Consider the following 23,313-nt stretch of genomic DNA (forward strand, 5'->3'; position numbering starts at 1 on the left):
CGTTTTTCCAATTATTCACTACTTCTTACATAACTGATGTTTAATGTGTTTTATAAATTGAAATAATTTTAAGTACTTTTTATGATTCCATTTATTCACATTTCACATTTCATTTTTAAAATTTTTCTTCTCTTAAATTCCCAACTGTAGCAGCTTTAGAACTGAAACCCAATATTATGGGTTTTTTTCAAACTACACAGAATATCCAACAGTTTGAAGGATTGTAATGATTTTTGTTATAAGTTGTTTACACCTATTTATAAAGATCACTCCTAAAGCCCTGTTTACCAAAGCATGCTTACTCTGATTGCATTTCAGTATCAGTGAAAAATATGATCATCTCTACCTGGTTCCCATGACACGTGTCCATCAGCACATGCGATGAGGTCAAAACAGCATATTGGTTCCCCCTGATGAATCCCCTTCCGGGTCCCAGGACGACATAGATCAGTACACACCAAATGGAAAAGCTAGCAAAGACAAATACAATCAATGCATGTAACAAAGCCTTTTGTCTCCACTGGGGCACCAGGGGAGGACAGAAAGAGTTTACATCTGGATTTCTAGGGGGGTTGTGATATCTCAGGAAACCCAAGATAGCTAGGCATGGATGACACTCCCCCGCTCACACTCTGTCTCTCTCTCAAAAATAAATAAAAACATTAAAAAAATAAAATAAAATCATCATGAACAATGAACTGATGCCTTTTTCTCCATTTCTAAGTATCCCTTTCTGTCTTAACCCCTGTAACCTAGCTTCTAACCCACTCATCTCACTAAAATGTTTCTTGCCGTGTCTGCTAGCTTTTCCTCTAGCTAAATTCTCTGGTGTTTTTCTTCAATATTTGGCACTCTTGATCAATCCTTCCTTGAGATTCAGGCGCCCTTGGCTTCCATTGGGCCTTTTATTTACTTTGTCAGCTCTACCTCCTCCACCTTCCTCATCACTGTGGGCATTTTCTTAGGTTTGCTCCTTAATCCTCTGCTTTAATCTCTTCACATAAAGCAGCTCATTCACTCTTTTTTTTCAACCAGCAGCTCTATATAAGGACTCCCAAATCTTGATCTCTGCCAACCTATCCCACCTGACCTCTAATTCCATATCCTAAACTTCCAACGTGTCCCTACTTTTAGTTTCTACCATCACCTCCAAGTCAACATGTCAAAACTATTCCCATTAAGCCTATTCCTCCTCCCAAATTCCCCATTTCTGTCACCAACACCACCATTCTCATCCATATCTTTATCTTGCATTACTTGCATGCATATATACACCCTCTCCTTCACTCAGGCTCGTCTGCTCCCCAACCTCCAGATTCAGCTTGCCATCATGAGTTAAATCATACCTGGTACTGTCCACTAATTATTTGGGGCAGAACACTTGCAAGTCCAGGGGCTTCTAACTGTAAGACATCCAGAATGTGACTATTATGTGTCACTTCCATCACATCTATCTTAGTTCAAGCACCCGCATTATTTTGCATTATTTTATTGGTCTTCTAATTGGTTTACCTTTTTCTACTCTTGTTCCCCACCCCAGCCCACTCCTTAGGGCTATTTGCAACATGGCAGACAGATGATCCTTTAAACCCTAAGTCAGACCATTACTCTCCTCTCTCAAGACTCTTCTGAGACTCCCCTTTTCACTCAGTGTTAAAGTCAAAGTCCTGAAATACCCAATAAGGTCCTATGTGATCTACTCTCTCGCCTCTCTTTCCTCCTCTCCCACTACTCTCCTTCTCCCTCTCTCCTTGTAGCCACACTGACCTCTTTGCTGTTTCTCCAAAATGCCAGCCACACCCCTGCCTCAGAGCTTAGAAGTTGCCATTCCCTCTGTCTAAAATACTCCTCCCCTAGATAATGCATGGATTCACTTCCCTTTAAGTTTTGTTCAAATGTCACCCCAGTGAGGCCTTCCCTGACTATATTATGTAAAATTAAACCCCCGACTCCATCATTCCCTATCTTAATCCTTTAACTTTTTCTCTACAGCACTATCACCCTTTAAGATAACATAATTTACCTAATTTACATAATTGCCTATTTCCTCCCACCAAAATGTTCCATTAGTCAGAGATTTGTTCTGTTTTGTACACTGATGTATTCCCGGTTCGTAAGATAGTGTCTAGCACCTATAATATTGTGCTCAACAAATATTGGCTCAATTAATTAATTGATTTCACTGTAAGTGCTGTGAAGGCAGTATTTTGGGGTGTGTGTGTGTGTGTGTGTGTGTGTGTGTGTGTGTGTGTTTGCTTTTGTTTTTTTACTTCTTTTCCTTTATTTAGTAGTCTGTGAAATAACAGTTGGCTCCAAAGAATCTTCCAAAGCTGATCAATTTTGGAAGGAGGAGAGAGACTATTATTATGAACTTATGGATTTTAAAATGTGTTTTATTTTACTGTATTTGTTTTCCTTCTTGATGCTCAAGTTGTCCAATTTTTGACCAGGGAGAACTCCTGCTTTGCTCCCGCATTCTTTTTTTCTTTTTTAAAGTATAGTTGACAATGTTATGTTAGTTTCACATGTACAACATAGTGATTCCGTAAGTCTATACGTTACCCTGTGCTCACCACAAGTATAGCTACCATCTGTCACCATACATTATTACAGTACCATTGACTATATTCCCTATGCTCTACCTTTCATTCCCCACGACTTATTTATTCCATAACTGGAAACCTGTACCTCCCACTCCCCTTCACTCATTTTGTCCATCCCCCTCACCCCCTTTCTCTCTGGCAATCATCAATTTGTTTGCCTCTCTCTCTTATTTCACCTAGCTTAACACTTTCTAGTTCCATCTATGTTATCACAAATGGCAAGATCTCGTTTATGTCTGAGTAATATCCCATTATATACATATATACACCACTTCTTCATCTATGGATGGACACTTGTGTTGCTTCCATATCTTCGCTATTGTAAATAATTCTGCAATAAACAGAAGAGCATACAACTTTTTGAATTAGTGGGTTTTTTTTATTTTCTTTGGATAAATACCCAATAGCAGAATTATTGAGTCATTTGCTATTTCTATTTAATTTTTTCAGGAAAATCAGTACCATTCTCCACAGTGGCTGCACCAATTTACATTCCCACCAAGAGTACACCACAGTACCCAAGTGTTCCCTTTTCTCCACATACTTGCTAACACTTATTATTTTTTATCTTTTTGATTCTAACCATTCTGACAGATATGAGGCAATATCTCACTACAGTTTTCATTTGCATTTCCCTGATGATTAGTAATTTTGAGAGTCTTTTCATGTGTCTGTTTGCCACCTGTATGTCTTTTTCTTTTGAAAAATGTCTATTTAAGTCCTTTGCCCATTTTTTCAGTTGGATTACTTGTTTTTTGGTGCTAAAGTTGTATAAATTATTTATATATTTGGGATCCTAGCCGCTTATCAGATATGTCATTTGCAGTATCTTCTCCCATTCAGTATGTTGCCTTTTCATTTTGTTGATGGGTTCCTTTGTTGTGCAAAAGCTTTTTTTTTTTTTTTTTTTTTTGCTTGTTTCCCTTGTCTGAGGAGACATATCCAGTAAAGTGTTGCTAAGGCTGATGTCAAAGAAATTACTGCCAAAGTTTTCTTCTAGGAGTTTTATGGTTTCAGGCCTCACATTTAGGTCTTTAATCCATTTTGAGTTTATTTTTGTAGATAGTGTAAGAAAGTGGTCCAGTTTCATTCTTTTGCATGTCCAGTTTTCATAGTACCATTTATTGAAGAGACTATATTTTCTCCATTGTATATTCTTGCCTCCTTTGTCGTAGATTGACCATATAATCATGGATTTATTTCTGGGCTTTCTATTCTGTTCTATTGATTCTGTGTGTCTATTTTTGTGCTAATACCACATTCTTTTGATTCCTACAGCTTTGTAGTATATCTTGAAATCTGGAATTGTGATACCTCCAACTTTGTTCTTCTTTCTCACAATTGCTTTGACTATTCAGGATATTTTGTGGTTCCATACAAATTTTAGTATTATTTGTTTTAGTTCTAAGAAAAACGCGGCTGGTATTTAATACGGATTGCATTGTATCTGTAGATTGCTTTGGCTATTATGGACATTTTAATAATATTAATTCTTCCCAATCCATGAACATGGAATATCTTTCCATTTGTTAAGCTGTCTTCAATTTTTTTATGAGCATTTTATAGTTTTCAGAGTATAGGTCTTTCATGTCCTTGATCAAGTTTATTCCTGGGTATTTAATTCTTTTTGGTTCAATTATAAATGGGACTATTTTCTACATTCCTCTTTCTGCTACTTTGTTACTAGTGTATAGAAACACAACCAATTTCTGTGTATTAATTCTGTATCCTGTAATTTCAGCAAATTCATTGATTACTTCTAATAGTTTTTTTGGTGGAGTCTTCAGAGTTTTCTGTGATTAGTATCATATAATCTGCAAATCATGACAGTTGCACTTCTTTCTTACCAATTTGGATGCTTTTATTTCTTTTTCTTTTCTGACTGTTGTGTCTAGAATTTTCACTATGTTGAATAAAAGTAGTAAGCATGGATGTCCTTGTCTTGCTCCTGATCTTAGAGGAAAAGCTGTCAGTTTTTCACCATTGAGTATATTAGCTGAGGTTTTTTCATATATGGTCTTTATTATATTAAGGTATGCTCCCTCTAAACCAACTTTGTTGAGAGTTTTTATCATGATGAATGTTGTACTTTGACAAATGCTGTTTCTGCATCTATTGAGATGATCATGATTTTTATCCTTCATTTTGTTTATATGGTGTTTCATGTTGACTGATTTGTGAATATTGACTATCCTTGCATCCCCAGAATAAATCCCACTTGATTGTGGTGAATGATCCTTTTAATGCATTGTTGACTATGGTTTGCTAATATTTTGTTGAAGATTTTTACAAGAGTTCTCCTCACCTATCTTCCTTTTTTTAAATACTTTTTTTCTGGGGTGACAGGGTTGCTCAGTTGGTTAAGCGTCCAACTTCAGCTCAGGTCATGATCTCACGGTTCATGGGTTCAAGCCCAGCATCAGACTCTGTGCTGACAGCGTGGAGCCTGGAGTGTGCTTCAGATTCTGATTCTGGGTCTCTCTCTCTCTCTCTCTCTCTCTCTCTCCGCCCCCCCCCCCACTCACACTCTATCTCTGTCTGTCTAAAATACATAAACATTTTTTTTTTAATTTTAATACTTTTTTTCTTTTCGCTATTTTGCTGGGGTGTTTTCCTTTACCTTATTTTCTAGATGTCTGATCCATTCTTCGGCATCTTCTAATCCACTCTTGATTCCCTTTAGTGTATTTTTCATTTCAGTTATTATATCCTTCAACTCTGGTTCTGTTTTTTACATTTTCTATCTCTTTGTTGAAGCTCTCACTGAGTTCTCCTACTTTTCTCTCAGTCCCATGAACACCTTTATGGCCATTACTTTAAACTCTTCATCAGGCATATTGCTTAATTTCATTTAGTTCTTCTTCTGAGGTTTTCTCTTGATCTTTCATTTGGGGCATATTCTTGTCTCCCCATTTTGCTTGACTTTCTGTGTTTGTTTCTATAAATTAGGCAAAACAGCTACTTCTCTTACACTTGAAGGAATAGTCTTATGCATGGTTGGCCCCTGTGTGGACTGTGCCTTGCGACTTTGGCGGGCTGGCTAGAGCTGTGTCTGGTGTGGCCAGAGTATTCTGCAATGGAGCTACCCTGGTAACATGGCCAGGGCTGAAGTGGGTTCTGGGGCTGGGGTGGTCCCAGGACTCTCCACAGAGAGGGTGCCTTGGCAGGACAGCTGAAGCTGAAGTGAGTATAATCCAGGGTGTCCCAGGGTGCTGAGCACAGGGGTTGCCCTGGTGGGGCAGCTGGAGGAGCCACCTGGTTGGGTGGCTACAATTGAGGCACGGGCCAGGCATTCCCAAGCCACTCTGCACAAGGGGCACTTTGGCAGGATAGCTGGAGCTACAGCAGGCATAGCCAGGAGGTCTCAAACAGCTCTGTATCAGGGGTGCCCTAGCAAGCCATCTGGAGCTGAAGTGACTTGGGCCTGGAGTGTTCCAGGGTGCTGTGTTCCTGTGTCATCTTGGTCTGATAGCTGGAGCCATAGTGAGCACCGACTAGGGATGTCCTGGTGTGCACTGCCCTGTGACCTCCTTGGTGGGATGGGTGGAGCTGGTGTGAGCTAGGAACCCAGGAAACACTGGAGCAGCAGGCCAGTAGGGTACACAGATCCTGTTCCTGTTCACACTGTCAAGGTGGAGGGGGAACATAAACCCCGGCACTCCCTACCCCTCTGACCCAGAAAGAGTTCCAGCATTTCCCCACCTTTAGGCGAAGTTCTAGGGCCAGTCCCTTCATATTCTAGTTGCTCTTTCAAATCTCAGTTTTTTTTTCCTGTGCCCTTGAGCAGACAAACCTGCTCAAGGTCATCTCAGGGTACTATCCCTCCTCACTGCAGTTCCCAGTATTGGGGGTGGGGGTTCCTTTTGTTACCAAGTCTCCATTTCCCCTGTCATTCTCAGTGTGGTTGCTATCTTTTGTTGTGTAGAAGCTGTTCAACCAGCCCTCAGTTCTTCTTCAGGAGGAACTGCTCTATAAACAGGTGTACATTTGGTGTGTCCGTGGAGGAGGTGAGTTCAGGGTCCTCCTATGATGCCATCTTGGACTGGAATTCAGGGCAGTGGTTTTTTGCAGTGCTTAACAAGAGGTGAACTCATAGTAGATGTTAAGTAAATGTGTATCGAATTCATTTGTACCGATTTCATTATTCAAATATAACCCCAATTTTAATAAAGAAGAAAAATAAAATTATTATGTTCTAATGAAACATTAAAATAAAAACCAACTACTACATTTTACTGTTCTTCCATCAAATTTTAGTAGAATGAGTGTTCTATGAACCTATACAAGCAGTAACATCTCTTTTTTCATGCACAATAATTATATTAAGTACCTGCTATATGCCTAGCAGTAGGACTACAAAGTGAAAAGTCTCAGGCCTCATTGAGGGAGAGACCTCTAGACTACAGGAGATAGTTTATACTCTAGGCCTAGGGACGTAGAAGTGTTATACGTCTAGTACGGTACTCCTAGTCACAGGTGGCTGTTGAACACTTGAAATGTGGCCAATGTGACTAAGGAACTGAATTTTTAACTTTATTTAGTTTTAATTAATTTACATTTTATAAGCTACATGTGAATAGGGGCTACTGATTTGGACAGAACAGCTCTAGGTCAAAGAAATAAAATGCAGAAGAGAGCTGTGGCTCCTCCAGTGGTACATACTGATAAGGTTTTATTTTTATATCCTGTCATAATGTTTGAGTGCTGCCTAAGGATGGGCCAAGAAAGGGAGGAACTTGTGTGTAAGTGTGTGTGCTTTTGTGAGTCTGTATGAGTTTGTAAATGTTTACTGCCATCCATGAAAAGCAGAGAGCAAAAAAAGAAAACAAAAGAGATGAAAAGAGATTTAAAAAAAAAACACAAGATCTTCTAGGTGTCTGGCATAGGACAGGATCTCAAAAATCTTAATTTCCTTGTCACTTTATTCTTAGATCTTTCCCCAGCAGGATTTGGAAGACCGTTTGGGTATCTCAGATCTCAGGTCTAAAGGGCCACACAAGAAGAGGGAAGATACATGAACAAGAAACAAGATGAAAACAGACCCCACACCCCTGAAATAAGTCTGCACCATTAAAGAAAAACCGCTGGCTGCATGGACTCCCACATTCCACTCTCTCACTCCTGCTAGGTCCTTCATCCTGAGATCCCCTTGGAAGATTAAACTGCCAGTACTTTTCCTCCACCTGACCATTTTACTGTGACACAGCAGGTCACCATGTAGTAAACACTGAACTAGAATATCGAAGGCCATAGAGTCCTACTCTCCTAGAACTAATATTTCATGAAGGATAAAAAGTTCAGCTATCTGGTAAGTAATGGGGTTTCTTCATAACTTCTGGTAAGTGATGAGGTTTCCCCTAACTTTCTCTGTTACTTCTCCAGGTACTGTCTCTATCTCATGTACCCAGGGGGGCCCAGTCTCTAGCTCACCAACCACTCCTCAGTCCTGCATATCAAAGCCCTCCTGTTGCTATAGGAGGAAGAGAAATAAAAATTATAATAATAAATAAAATAATGAGACAAATAACAATAATTCACAATCAATAAATAATAACAATAGGAAATAAAAGGAAAATAACAGATTTTATTGTGTAGTAAACAATACTTCCAAACATAACGCATTGAATCCTCAAACCTTATTTCTATTACCTCTCAAAACAATTTTGAAGGCAGTATTTTGGAAACTCCTCTTTCTCTCCTATAATCTTCTCAGTAAAAGGTTTATTGAATGATACGTCAAAGCTTGTTGACACACAGGTGCACACATATGCATACTATACGGGTAGCTAGCGTTCCCTACCCCAAATCATATTATGAATTTGTAAATCCTCCCTCCCACACTTGGGCCCTGAGGATAAATGAGAAAAAAAGGAGGAAGAAATTAAGTCCCTCTAGAACTACCACCAGAAAGAGAAAGAAGGACTTCTGGGTGGCCTGAGGATAATGGTAGCTGCTAAACTGTGACTTTGCACACATCCTATCAAAAACACCACATGAACTTTAAAAACAAAACAAAACAAAATAAAACCATACATGACAGCTACCGTAGCATCATAAAGGACCTGAGAATACTATGAACTTCAAAGTACTTGTGTGTAGAGAAATGTCAGTAATTCCAGCAATGCCATCTCTAGAGTTCCTCCCTCATCTCTGGGTATGTGGAAAATGACACTTAAGAAACTGTGCAGGAAAGGGGCGCCTGGGTGGCGCAGTTGGTTAAGCATCCGACTTCAGCCAGGTCACGATCTCGCGGTCCGTGAGTTCGAGCCCGCGTCGGGCTCTGGGCTGATGGCTCGGAGCCTGGAGCCTGTTTCCGATTCTGTGTCTCCCTCTCTCTCTGCCCCTCCCCCGTTCATGCTCTGTCTCTCTCTGTCCCAAAAATAAATAAAAAAACGTTGAAAAAAAAATTTTTTTTAATAAAATAAAAAAAATAAACTATGCAGGAAAGAGTAAGGGGGAACAGAGAATCTAAGGTTGATGGAGAGCAGACGAGACACTCCTAGAAAGAAAATGTCCCAGTCTGCATTGAAACAGGTCCAAAACCATGTAGAGACAGCACCGGCTAGAAAAAGGTCTTGAAAGTGGGACTTGAGGTGCCAGTCTCAGGACGGCACCACTTGTATGGGACTAGAAGGTGTATGAAGACGGAGGAGTGCCTTTTTGAGATATGATAGAAAAGGAAAGAAGAAGGGAAAATTAAGAGTCCTACAGAAACAAGAGTGAATCATAAAACCAAGAGACGCATCAAGCTTTCTCTTATCACAAAAAGTCATTATCTCAAATGTACTATTCTTTACTAACAGAAGAAGGCAGTCTTGAAATAGAAATTTATAAAACACCAAAAACCCTTATCCTTGTCTATGAACAAAAATGGAAGAGTGCCTTGATGTAAGTTTACTATAAGAAGAAAACAGGCAATGAAAATCAAAACATTCCAATAGAAAAAAAAATGTTCCAGCAGATTAAAATCCCCATCAACACATATAAACACATAACCATTAACCAGAAAAATAATGTAACAGCATTTTATTTCATTTCTTAATTTTTTAAAGAAGTCTTCATGCCCAGTGTGGAGCCCAACATGGGGCTTGAACTCATGACCCTGAGATCAAGACTTGAGTCGAGCCGAGATCAAGAGTCAGATGCTTAACCAACTGAGCCATCCAGGTGTCCCGTGTAACACAGTATTTTAAATAAATATTCTAGCACTACAATTAAATACTCTCAAAAAAGCACTTGGAGATGTGCAAAAATGTGTTGATTCAGATATTTAAAAATTAAAAACCTAAATAAATATAAAACTGGAAAGAATGAAAACAATTTCATTTCTTAGTTCAGGAAAGAAACTAAAGACAAAACAACATCAGTTCAGAAATTAAGATAAAAGTTACAAGGTACTCAAAAACAAATATACCTGAATGTAAATTTAATAAGGGACATCGAAAAGGCAGGAAAATAACCAAAAGAATAAGGAGGAAATAAAGAAAAAAAGCAAAAATGAGAGAAAATAGATAAAACAGAAGACAGACCAAGGAAGTCAAACTCTTTGACTGGAGTGCTTGAAGAATAAAAACCAAATGATAGAACTAATATTTAAAACTACAGTCCAAGAGAATGTTCCAAAAACAAAAGACTGGAATCTGTACATAGAAAAGATATATACTATATTTGAAAAAATTGACTTGGAATAGCCAACTCTAGATGTCTGATATTCCACAGTGCCTGAAACAATATAGGCATATAATTCTCTGTGTATATAAACAAAATAAGATGTCAGAGTAACTAACCTTTGATGATCCATTGCTCCAAAATATGGTTGCATTGTTCTTTTTCATCACGAGCTCAAACTTAGAGTTTGTGAATATATATTCTCCAACCTTCACAAAAGCAACCTCTCCATTATCACCTAATCGCCAGTTTAGAATGTCATAGTCACATCTCCATTTTCATCAATTTCTATTCTCTCTCCGTTATGGGTGGTAAACTTAAGTCCCTTCAAATAGTACATTAACTAGAAAAAGAGGAGGAAAAAAAGCAATTTGTAAATATTTGGTTGCCTAGAAAACAGGGTTTATAAAGAAAAGAATCTCAGAACTCATATCTAATTCATGTGATTGGACTTTTTCCTTTTCCCTGATACCTCTGCTATCCAATACAACAACTTCTGGCCACATGAGACAATTGAAAAGTTGAAAGTGGCTGGCCAAATTGAGATGAGCTTTAAGTATAAACTACACACTGGTTTGCAAAGACTTAGTTTAAAAATATGTAAACCATCATTAATAATTTTATATTACTTTTATTTATTACTTTATATGTATAATATTTATAATAATAAATATTATTTATTACTTTATATTTATAATATTACTATTATATTATCATGATTATGACTTCATGTTAAAATACTATTCCAGATCAAATAAAACTTACTAAATTTAATTCTATCTGTTTCTTTTTATTTTTTAATTTAGTTACTAGAAAATTTTAAATTACCTGTGTGGCTCATACAGACTCATACAGATTAGGCATAGGGGTGCCTAATAATATCTCCATATCTAGGGAATCTTCCTTCCCTCCCAGATTTCTTCCACTTATGGATACCAGTCTACCTCCCCAACCATTCCCTTTGCTACATGTCGGGTGGTAGAGACATGAAGATCAACCAGATCCACTCCCTACCTTGAAAACCTCACAATCCAGGAGAGAGGTTAAACAAATAAACAGGTACAAATAGTAACATTCAATGTGCCTCTATGTTGCTGTTGTGGAAAGTGTTGAAAAGGCATGGGAGAGGGGGTGGCTAACTAATTGTCTTAGGAAAATTTAGGAGGTTTCCCCAGGAAGTGGCTATCTGAGCTGGGTTTTAAAAAATTAGTAAGAATTCACCTGACAAACATTGGTGACAAGGAGATTCTAAGCCAAGAGAATAACATGTGGACAAATTTCCCTCCACAAACCAGAGAGGCCAAACAACTTGGTGGAAACAGCCTGAATTATGATGTCTGATGAGCTGACATCATATTTTGGTTCTTTCAAATGTCATGACCTTGGGCAAGTCATATATCTTGTAAGCACTAGCTTCCTGGTCTGTTAAAAGAAGGAAATTATTCCCACCCTATCTCTGTCATAGAAATTAATATAACTTTCAGCCTTTAGTAAGTCAATATACCAAGTTAAGTATTATAATAATCACCATCCACTCTGGAGTAGGGCCACTCCAGGTCCCCTGCCCTTTTATCTCTCCTTCCTTTTACCACATGCTGTTCTCAAACAACATAAAATCTACATCAGAGTTCACAACATGGTGACTTTCACTGGCAAGTCCATTGGGAAGAGGCATTTTTTTCCCCTTTCCAATGTTCAGAAGAGTCAAGAAAGGAAATGTTCAAAGAATACCAGTCCCTGACCATTCTCTAGAACAATGTTGCCATAATTCCATCTGTTTGCCACCATTGGATGGTAGGATACAGTTCCCTATCACCCAGCTATACAAAAGAATTTAGAGATATGTCCAAATAAACCACAAGAGTAAAAGGGTCTTACCAAATATACATATTCTGATCAAGTCTGCTAACGGGATAAGCTGAGAAGAATGAGTATGGAGTACATTGTCATTTTAGTTTTAAATAAATTTAAAATTTTTACTTCAATACATTTATGAAGCATTCTCAATAAGCCTCTTAACCATCTCTAGGGTAAGGTCCTGCTTTTCAGGTTTAACTTACTGACATCATATGGGGTATGTGTCAAGGAACATGAATCCCGTCATGGACTATCCCACCAACATTCACCCTGACACTATGTGGACCTTTGATCTTCACTAAAGTCTCTTCTCTGCAATTCTAATACATGTTTGTTGTTCTTTGAGCAAACTTAAATTGTAATATTGAAATATTCAAATAATGAATTAGAGGGTTGTTATTTACCATATAGTATCCTTTCTATTACAAAACAAGTACCCAAAGGATTTCTTTTAAAATAAAGGAACTGCCCTAAGACTTTAAAATATAACTTAATTTCTTATTCTGAATTTACCACAATTTCCCCAGTACCAAGGAATACACCTTGCACTCAGATCTTGCTTTACAAATTCCATTCTCCAATAAATGGAAGTAGGAGTCTTTACAGAAATGGCTGACTTGACTACTGACCTGACGCAGAGAAAGTACAAGATGAGCCCAGAACATCTTGGGGTTCCAGAAAACAAGGAAGTACTTAGAGATGATAAAGATGTGTCAAAGAAAAAAGAGCTAGCTCAAAGTGGCTCCCAACAGCCAAATCTGGGAAATTTTGAGCAGCAGAATAAATAATGATAGTTGTGGACTATTCTCATAGGATGGAAATAAGTATTCTTGCATCCATATTGATATAATTAAATCAGAGGGGGAAGAGTAGAATTCTGGTTAATAAATGTAGAAGAAATGAAGGAAACAGAAAATGACCATTTTTTAAACAAGACAGTAATGGTTGTTTCAAGCAAAACCCATCGTCAATGGATGTTAAAATTTGTGGGCAAAGGCATGATGAGAAACATTATTTTCAGATCCTCAGAATACTGTCCCCACAAGATAATTACAAAGGGAAACACACTTTACAGTAGAAAAGGTGACATCACTATTACTTAGTGATGAAAATTAATGTCAACAATAATAATAAGACATAATGACATCATGTACCTCCTGATATGAGACATAAAAAGGATACATCAAGGTGCCTGGGTGGTTCAGTCTGTCAAACGTCTGACTCCTGGTTTCTGGTCTGGTCAAGATCTCATGGTTGGAGAGATTGAGCCCTGCATCCAGTTCTGCACTGACAGCATGGAGCCTGCTTAGGATTCTCTCTCCCTCTCTCCACCCCTCCCTACTCACACTCCCTCCCTCCCTCTCTCTCTCAAAATAAACTTTAAAAAAGAAATTTTTAAAAGGATAAATCATATCAAAAAACATATGATATTTTTGCCAAAATGCATACCCTCAATGTATCCATGAGAAAAAAAATAGAAAAACCAAAATTGAAAAACATTCTTTTTTTTTAGTTTATTTATTTATTTTGAGAGGGAAGAGAGTATGAGCAGGGGAGGGGCAGACAGAGAGGGAGAGAGAGAATCCCTAGCAGGCACTGTCAGTGCAGAGCCTCACGTGGGGCTCGATCCTACAAACCATAAGATTCATGACCTGAGCCAAACCAAGAGTGGGAAGCTTAACCGACTGAGCCACCCAGGTGCCCCTAAATTTAAGACATTTTAATTTTTTTTTTCAACGTTTATTTTATTTTTGGGACAGAGAGAGACAGAGCATGAACGGGGGAGGGGCAGAGAGAGAGGGAGACACAGAATCGGAAACAGGCTCCAGGCTCTGAGCCATCAGCCCAGAGCCTGACAAGGACATTTTAAAAATAACTGACTAGTACTTATAAAAAATATCAAAGTCATGAAAAACAAGGAGGAATGGAGAACTACCACATACTGGAGGAGACTAAGTAGACACAAATCAAAATGCATTGTGGGATCAATTTGAAAATAAAAATAAAGATGTGGTGGTTCAGACTACTGTGGACTCTGTCGGGAGTGACAGGCAATTTGGTGTTGCTAGAGAATAAAGTGCTGAGAGTCATGGAAAGAACGATAAAATCAAAGATACTGATAGTGCCAGACCACAGATGTCATGCTTTATCCTTTACAGGTAAGAGGGGAGGGACTGAAGGTTGTAAGCAAAGGAGCACTCTGATTAGGCGTGCATCCTGGTGAGATCATTCGGGCTACTGTGTCCCAACACGAATTTCTTGGACATCAGAGTTGAGACAGGAAAGAGGAGAATCATATCCTCAAGATGACCCCCATTAGTCTTCTTCTAGTGTTCATGCCTTTGCATGGCCCCTCCCACACTGCATAAAGGCTAAAGTTTCCGTCCCAGCTAGCTATGACCATGTTAACTAAATTCTGGCTAATAGCATGTAAGGAGAATTGTATGTAATTTCCAGGAAATATCCTTAAATGGAGGGATGTACACATCATTGCCCTTTCTCCTTCCTGCTGGTTACAGTATGGACATGATGGTTGAAGTCCAAGTAGACATTTGAGATTATGAAGTGAACCCACATAGTGAGAACAGTGAAACAAGGTAGAAGGAATCTGGATCCCTAAGTCAGTCTTTCAGTCCCAGAATGTTAATCTCTAAACTTCACTTACATGAAGAAAAAAAAAAAAAAACCTAAAAAATACTAAATACCTAAAAAATACCTAAAATACCTAAAAAATACCTAAAAAATAAAGTACTGTTTAGGGAGAATTTTCTACCATTCAAAACAAACCTAATAAGAATTCTATTAATAAACTAGGTGTTGTATGTAAGTGATAAATCACTGAATTCTACTCCTGAAACCAATATTGCACTGTACGTTAACTAACTAGAATTTAAATAAAAATTTGAAAGGAAAAAAAATTTTAATTAAAAAATAGAAACAATTTAAAGGCTTCAAAAATCCCACCAAATAGGAACTTAAAAATGCTCATTTAGGTCACACAAGAAGCTCTTCTCTTAGGTAGACATGTGATACAATTATATCTATTAAATATAAAAGCAAGTCAAAGGTTTTATTTGTATTAATTCTTTTAATGTCAAACTCTGTCATGAAGTAAAAGAAACAACCCAATAACTTACCTGCCAAGGCTCAAAGTCAGATATGTATGCACAGGTGTTTCCTGGCATATATGGCCCATGTCCTTCTTCACATCTACTTAGACCATCCAAGGCATAAGTCAGAAAATATACAGCTTGTTTGACATTGTGATTCTTAGCTGAGACACATCCAGATAGGTATTTTTAAGATCTTCCAACTTCTCCTCTCCAATACAGAATTCATCAGACATGGCATGTAATCTGTCCTCCTTACCAGTCAAATTCACTCTATGGTCAATGTTGTAAGGAACACTGCTATCCAGCTAAGTACAGTTAAAAGCCATTTATCAGAATTCAACGATCAGGACATCATTTGGATCCTTGCCAGGATGTACATCATAAAGAAATTCTTTGAGTCATGGTATATCAGCTCTTGGAATCGCAAATCCAATACTTCCACCAAAATATGGGAAATATTCAGGCTTTGCAATGAGGGCAGAGGTAAGCCAGGCTTCACTGGCTATCCATGTTCTGTCAGTTATGTTATGGTGAACCATTTCCAGCACAAAAGGACTGAGGTCAGTGTCAGATGCTTAAAGCACAACTCTGGCAGTGGAACTCAACCGCATCAACAGTGTTCTGCATTTTCTCATTGGAAGAGGCTTTGGGAATAATTTCAGAGAATGCAATACAGGTTGTACTGTTGGCACTCAATGTTGCAATACAGGTTGGCATTCTCCATTCTTTCCTTAAAATTTTCACTCCATATTTTCCATAATCATCATCCGTTGCTATTGTGCCTATCCAGATCCAATCAAAGTGGTGGATAAGTCATACCATGGCTTCCGACTGGATCTTATCACTGCCTACCGTGTGAAGGTAAGACGGAAACTGGTGTTTGCCATAAGAATCAAGCAGGTAGAGGTATAACTCACCTACAAGTGAAAATGTGCTTGCAGTTATTAGACAGCAATAGAAAAATTTCAAATTACACAACCTCTGAATATTTTTATTGGAGAAAGAAGGGACTGATCAGTTCTCCCTTCATTCTCACATCCTTCCATGATAAAACCTTGTACTCCGCTCCCTATCTCATGGGTGGGGACCATGCAAGGGAACACTGGCCTCCCTGTGCACCCTTTCCTCACTCCACCCCAGGGGAGTCAGAAAAAGCCAATTATCAAGATAATGACATTCAATGCACCACTTTTCAGAGCTGGGGTCACAACACTGAAAAACAGGTCACCTGACATTTCATCTATATTCTCGTGACACTGGGTGTGAGGGTCAAGGTCCTTCCTCAGCTCTGCTTTCTCATCCACACAGATGATGGAGTAAGTGGACTCACAGCCTATTCAGAAGGCTCAGTTCTCTCTTGTTCTCCCTCCTTCCCTCTGCCCCTCGTGTGTGTGTGTGTGTGTGTGTGTGTGTGTGTGTGTGTCTTTCTACCACCACTCCTTTCCCTCTTTCTCTTCTCTTATGTTGTTTTTCTCTGCCAGGACTTGTGAGCATTTAGGTTCTGAGACTTACTGGAGGAAGGTTGTAGGAAGCTCCACAGAACCTGCAGGTCTAGCTACATTCTCCAACAAAGTTCTAGAAGGCCTCATTTTATAGGTACTTGTCCAGATAAATTAAACAGTATTTTTTTTCATTTTGTCAGTGATCCTCGTGTATATTTCCATCAGTACCATGAATTCCTGACAATCTTACATGCATTTCTGCTGTACCTTACCCCCAGCCTCACTGACTCTGCAATGAGGAACATACGCTACATTCTTGCCCAACCCATCTCTTGTTATTAATATGTCACCTTCAGTAGGACCTCCTATATTATAATTCCATAGCTCCATGACTGTCAATGCCTTTGTGAGTGACAAAATATTCCTATTTTCTCTTTTCTATACCATTTGTCCTATTCTTATACTCTTAGCTAAAGTTTACATTCTTCTTTGGAAACTCATTAGCAGCAGCATCATGGAAGTCATATGTAGGAAAGAATCTCATTTAAGAAGCAGAGACACCTGATTTTTAATTCTGGCTACATAATTAGTGTAAGACTGTGGACAATTTACTTAAACCCTCTGAACCTCGGTTTCCTCATGAACAAAATCAGGGTAATGGTATCTACATCTTAAGTACATTAAGTACACCTAATATATACTCAGTATAATATAATGAATAACATACATATCATACATGTTAATATATAATATAAAAATTTTAATATGATCAGTATATTAAATGAAACAGCCAATGTGAAAGTGTCATATAGAAGATTACTTTTACCTTCTTTGCATATTTAAACAAGATTTAAACAATCTTCTTTGCAAAGATTTAAACAAGAAAATCAGTCTAGAGGTTTCTAGCCAGTGCCTGGACTGCAGCTGGGTTTTGGTAGAAAATAGAGTTCACAGTAACCGTTCAACTGAGCTACATGAAGCCCACGGCTAAGGCGTTAGCTGTGTCACCCACCCACCCCCCACCCACTTGGCCTGTTTCTCGGTATTTTTCTGTTCCTCCTTCATTTTTATTTGTAACTTTATAAGAAATGCCATGTAAATGTTATTTTTTATGATTATTTCAAATTTCCCATTACTTTAGTAACACAAATAGGCTTAATCATCAGTCACATTAATAAATCCTGACTATACTTGAATCACCCATCCTTAGAAATAGAGTTTTATTTATATTTTCTTAATAATCCATTCTCCCTTATGTCATCTTATTCTTTTTTTTTTTAAATGTTTTTTTTTAACGTTTATTTATTTTTGAGACAGAGAGAGACAGAGCATGAACGGGGGAGGGCATGAACGGGGGAGGGTCAGAGAGAGAGGGAGACACAGAATCTGAAACAGGCTCCAGGCTCTGAGCAGTCAGCACAGAGCCCCACGCAGGGCTCGAACTCACATACCGAGAGATCGTGACCTGAGCCGAAGTCCTTAACCGACTGAGCCACCCAGGCGCCCCTTATGTCATCTTATTCTTTTTTTTTTTTTTTAATTTTTTTTCAACGTTTTTTATTTATTTTTGGGACAGAGAGAGACAGAGCATGAACGGGGGAGGGGCAGAGAGAGAGGGAGACACAGAATCGGAAACAGGCTCCAGGCTCTGAGCCATCAGCCCAGAGCCCGACGCGGGGCTCGAACCCACGGACCGCGAGATCGTGACCTGGCTGAAGTCGGACGCTTAACCGACTGCGCCACCCAGGCGCCCCCCTTATGTCATCTTATTCTTAAGTAGAAACATATCATCTGTCTCTGAATTTAAAATAATCTAATGGTTACCAGAGGGGAGGTGGGTGGGGGGGATGTATAAAATAGGTGATGGGGATTAAGGATCACACTCTGTGATCAGGACAGAGTGATGCGTGGAACTGTTAAATTACTCTATTGTACACCTGGAACTAAGGTAACACTATTACATTAACTAACTGGAATTAAAATAAAAACTTAAAGTAAAAAAAAATTTTTAAGTCAAAAATAAAATAATCCATAAAATTAGCATCCCAAAACTCTAGCTATCTTATGAAATTCCCAGGCTTATTTCACTATGTTAGTGTATGGAACAAAAAGAGTCATGAATATTTAATATAGGCAAGAAACAAAATGAATTCCTTATACCATCTAGCAAACAACCAACCAATTAATATTTCTCCATCACCTACTCTGTGCCTCTGTGTTGTGCCTGGTGAGATGTTAACTTAGAAATCAATAACTCACAGCCTCAAGCCAAAAATTAAAGTAGTATCCTGAAGGGTATAGAAGAGTCTGAAATCACCTCTACATGGTCACCAAGTCATACCTGCTGAGGCTAGACTGGACAGAGTAATTAGGGGCAGTAACTTCACCATCATCCCTGTTTGTCTCCGCAATTTACCTCGGCCTCATCTGAGTACCTTACTATTTACTGCAGTTTCCACAAACACAGCTTGTGTTTGCTTATAAATTAGTACCCAGCACAGTATTCTGAGCTACCTGAGTATTACCTGTGGTAAGTAATACAACCCTAGAATTCTTGACACAGCAGATGATAAGGACGATCCGCATACTCCAACAATTCCTGCCAGAAATGCTCCGGTACTGTTTCTAAAATTGGGCTTGTTTTCTTCCCGCCCTGTAAGGAATCCCAACGCTTCTTCTACAGATTTGGAGATGGTGAAACAGGTGTCAAAAATCTGATAACCCAAAGTGATGTTGGGCAAAATATCTTTCCTCTTGTTAATCTCCTTGATTGTGTGGATCATGGTTTTCATCCAGCGGAATCCCCAAAAGTTAAACCTGAAAAAGAAACAGTTTTGTAAGGCTTTAGTCAGTGGGTGGAACTTCAGGGTCCGGGAGAGCAACCTTTAACTGAGGGTGGTGCCGAGAGCATTTTGCCAGAATATCAGCAGGCACCTCACTTGCGTGAGCATATGAATATTGCATGAATAATAGAGCAAAGCTCAAGGGTTCACATATGAATTGTATTCACTGTTGATTGGTTTGGGCTGAGAAGTACCTTTTTGGGACATTTTCTAGCTCTATATATCTTTCCTATGATATAATCTCCCCAAACTGCTGATTATGTCTTTTCACAAAAATATCTTCATATTCTCAATTCTCTCCACCACACAGGGCACTAAATAACCCCTCGATACATTTTCGCCATTCATTGGAAGTCCTTGATGCCATATGACTCTCCTTTCCCTCCTCTTCACTTTCCTATTAATTATAATAAAAATGATGTAAATATATGAAAATGTGATAAAAGTATATCAAAGAGAATATAAAGTTTATGTACCCCATATATCCTATGACTCCAATTTAATCATTTTTTCTGCCATGATTTGATGGTTAATGCTGAAATTTTTTTTAATTGAAAACTGTCTCCTTCCCACCATTCTCACATAAAACCATGATTCAGATATTTCCCCCTTCATCCCCCAGCCACTAAAGGGAAAAATATTTCTCTTATAATCCATCACCACATTTTTTTTCAGGGTCTTCTCCACTGACAAATATCTATTCTATTCCCAACTCTTGTTCTCCCCAGTTTTAGCTAAACTTTAACCTATTTAAAAGTATCTCAAGAATTTTTGTCTTAATATCTTCTCACCTATATAGTACCTAACTCTGTATCTTCTACTCAATAAATGTTTTTGATTAAACATCTAATAGCAAATAGCCCTGCTAGCAGATTGGTATTTCTTTAGTTGGGTTTTTTTAGTTAAGGCTAACTTTTTTATTTGTTTCATAAATAGTTACTGGGTGTTCCACTGGTGCTAGACCTTATAGGTATAACACAGAACCAGATAGGAACTGCAGTGCACAGGTGAAGACACAGAAAAATAGCCAACTCACGCACCAAATTATAAAAATAGTGACAGGGATACACATAGGGGCCCTGAGGATGGACACCTCACCCTGGAGGACATAATGGCCAAGATGAGGCTTGAAGAATGACATAAAAACGGGGATGAAAGCTGCAGACGGAGGGAATGGTGTGTGTGAAAGCATGTTCTCAAGAAGAGAACCTAATACGTTCTAGGGATGGAAAGATCAGTACATTCGAAGGATAAAAGTGGGAGTGGGTATGGCACAGGGAAATGGAAACTGGACAACCAGAGGTGCCAGAACATGAAAGTCTTCATCATCCTAAGATAGTTGGCTTCCAAATCTACATGGGAGCAATATAAGTTGGCATACGTGTTTTTGAAATAAATATAGCAATATCTTTCTTTAATATTTAGTTATTCAATTTGAGAGACAGAGAACAAGAGAATGGGGGAGGGGCAGAAAAACAGGGAGAGAGAGAATCCCAAGCAGGCTCCATACTGTCATCGCGGAGCCCAATGCAGGGCTCAATCCCATGAACCACGAGATCGTGACCTGAGCCAAAATCAAGAGTCAGACACTTAACTGACTGAGCCACTCAGTATCTGTAGCAATATCTTCTTTAAGGGAACAGAGAAATTTATTTCAAGAGCTAGGAAAACGTTTACCTAGTTTGAATCAATAATTCTACCCCTGAGAATTTTTCTGAACAAATTGTTCTTCCCGAAGGAAAAAGCTACGTATACCCCCAAAGTATTCATTACTGAATTATCTATAATATTGAAACACCAGAACTTACATGTTCACTGATAAGAAATTATGGTATAGTGACTTGATGGGAATATTTTCCATCATTAAAAAACTATAATTAGATTACACAGTAGCATGTATATAATATTAAGTGAAACAGGCCATATGCAATGTTATTTCCACACTATAATTAAAACATACATACAAATTATGTGAACATTTGGTTAAGTATCAACAAAGAAATTTTTAAATTTTTTAATGCTTATTTATTTTTGAGAGAGAGAGAGAGAGATACAGAGTGTGAGCAAGGGAGGGGCAGGGAGAGGGAGACACAGAATCCGAAGCAGGCTCCAGGCTCTGAGCTGTCAGCAAAGAGCCTGATACAGGGCTCAAATTCACAAACAGTGAGATCATGACCTGAGCTGAAATCGGACGCTTAACCAACTGAGCCGCCCAGATGCTCCTCAACAGGGAAATATTTTAAATGAGCACAGGATAATTACTGGAACGATGAGATTTGGGATGATTTTTCTTTCATTCTCTGATTTCCATTATGATATTCAAGTACTGTTGTGCAACATATACCTCCCCCCCCCCAGAAAATTTCTCTAAATCCTAACCTCATTTAGATCAACCAAAACAAGAATTAAAATACACTTTCACCTCCTATGTCACTGCCTTTGTCTTCCCTGAACGACATTTTCAAAGTAACAGAAAAGTCTTCCTCTTCTGTATGCCTAAGCTGATGGCCAAGCAAAACTAGTATTTTGGTAACATTAGAGCATGAGACTTCTCCAAACCCCAACTTGAATTTCTAGATCAGGTATAGGTGGGTTGATGATGCTAAAATCAAAATACTACCAGATTAGGCCTGGCTTGGCCCCTGAGCACGTCCCAGGCCAGGCCAGGCCAGTCTCAATGCGACTGTCCCACTGAAAGGGAAAGTTGCATCACAAGAAGGAGTGTTAAGAGTCTCGGAGAACACTAGTGTTGGACGGAGATTGGAAGAAACTGCTGGTGGTGTGGGTGAAAATGAATTATAATCTTCAAGAACATATGTCAATTTTAAAAATATGGAATTTTGATATCCAAAATATATAGGTATTTTCAAGATGGACTAAGGTGCTAAGGAAAGTTTTAGCTTTGTATAGCATAAAGATGAGCAATATGGGTTTCAGTCAAATGAGACGGGGAGACCAGCTGAACACTCATAACGATGCCTTGCATTGCTGAGTCACATTCGGGATGAGAAACTATCTTTTTAGAGGCCCTGCACCGCATGAAAGAAGCTTCACACACAATGTCATGAATCAAAGTGTCACAGACTTCTCAGTAGCAACACTGAGAGTCAGAAAATGACTGAAGAAATCCTTTCAGAGACTCCTCAGGTTTGAGTTAAAGAGGGAATAAATACACACCTTATCTCTCCCACTGATTACAATTAAAACTGCTGGACAGAACATATAAAGCAACTATTACACTACTCTGAAACTTACATAAGAACAGGAAGGGGGAGTGCCTGGGTGGCTCAGTCAGTTAAGCGTCCGACTTCAGCTCAGATCATGATCTCACAGTTTGTGCCCCACATTGGGCTTTCTGCTGTCATCGCAGAGCCCACTTTGGATCCTCTGTCCTCTCTCTCGACCCCACCCCCCCCCCAAAAAAATAAACACTTAAAAAAAATCAGAACACGTGCACTACATAGGAAAATCAAAATATCCCTGACATAGTGAATTACTTTGTAAATGGGACATACTTCTCACCACTGTTTCAACCACAGTGGACATGCCAAATTATTTTTTTAATGAAAGGGGTAGATTTTTACTACAAACTTCTATATTGGCTTTTTTTCTAGTTAGTCTTGCTAGGAAGATAACCTTCAAAAATTCTGATGAAAGGTAAGGAACAAATTAAGTGATTCCATTTACAAAATATTAGTGTACAAACTCTAGTTTTCATTTTATATTTTAGGGATTGAACGTGTAAACTTCCAAAAGCCCTTCTCATCCCTCTTTCCTTTGCCTAGCT

At 38.6% G+C, this 23,313-nt stretch overlaps 1 long non-coding RNA gene across 1 annotated transcript in view; it reads right to left on the reverse strand.

Annotated features, from left to right (window-relative positions):
• Positions 1 to 341: 341 nt before the first annotated feature.
• The window catches only part of LOC101088512, a 36,187-nt gene continuing 13,215 nt past the window's right edge, over positions 342 to 23,313 (reverse strand). Inside the window, exons 3-6 of the long non-coding RNA XR_006585371.1 lie at positions 19,209 to 19,500; positions 15,266 to 16,158; positions 10,391 to 10,614; positions 342 to 470 (exon numbers count right to left, since the gene is read on the reverse strand). This is a non-coding gene — a long non-coding RNA (uncharacterized LOC101088512). The remainder of the gene's footprint in view (positions 471 to 10,390; positions 10,615 to 15,265; positions 16,159 to 19,208; positions 19,501 to 23,313) is intronic.

The sequence above is a fragment of the Felis catus genome, chromosome C2 (genome assembly GCF_018350175.1).
Source record: "Felis catus isolate Fca126 chromosome C2, F.catus_Fca126_mat1.0, whole genome shotgun sequence".
NCBI lineage: Eukaryota > Metazoa > Chordata > Mammalia > Carnivora > Felidae > Felis > Felis catus.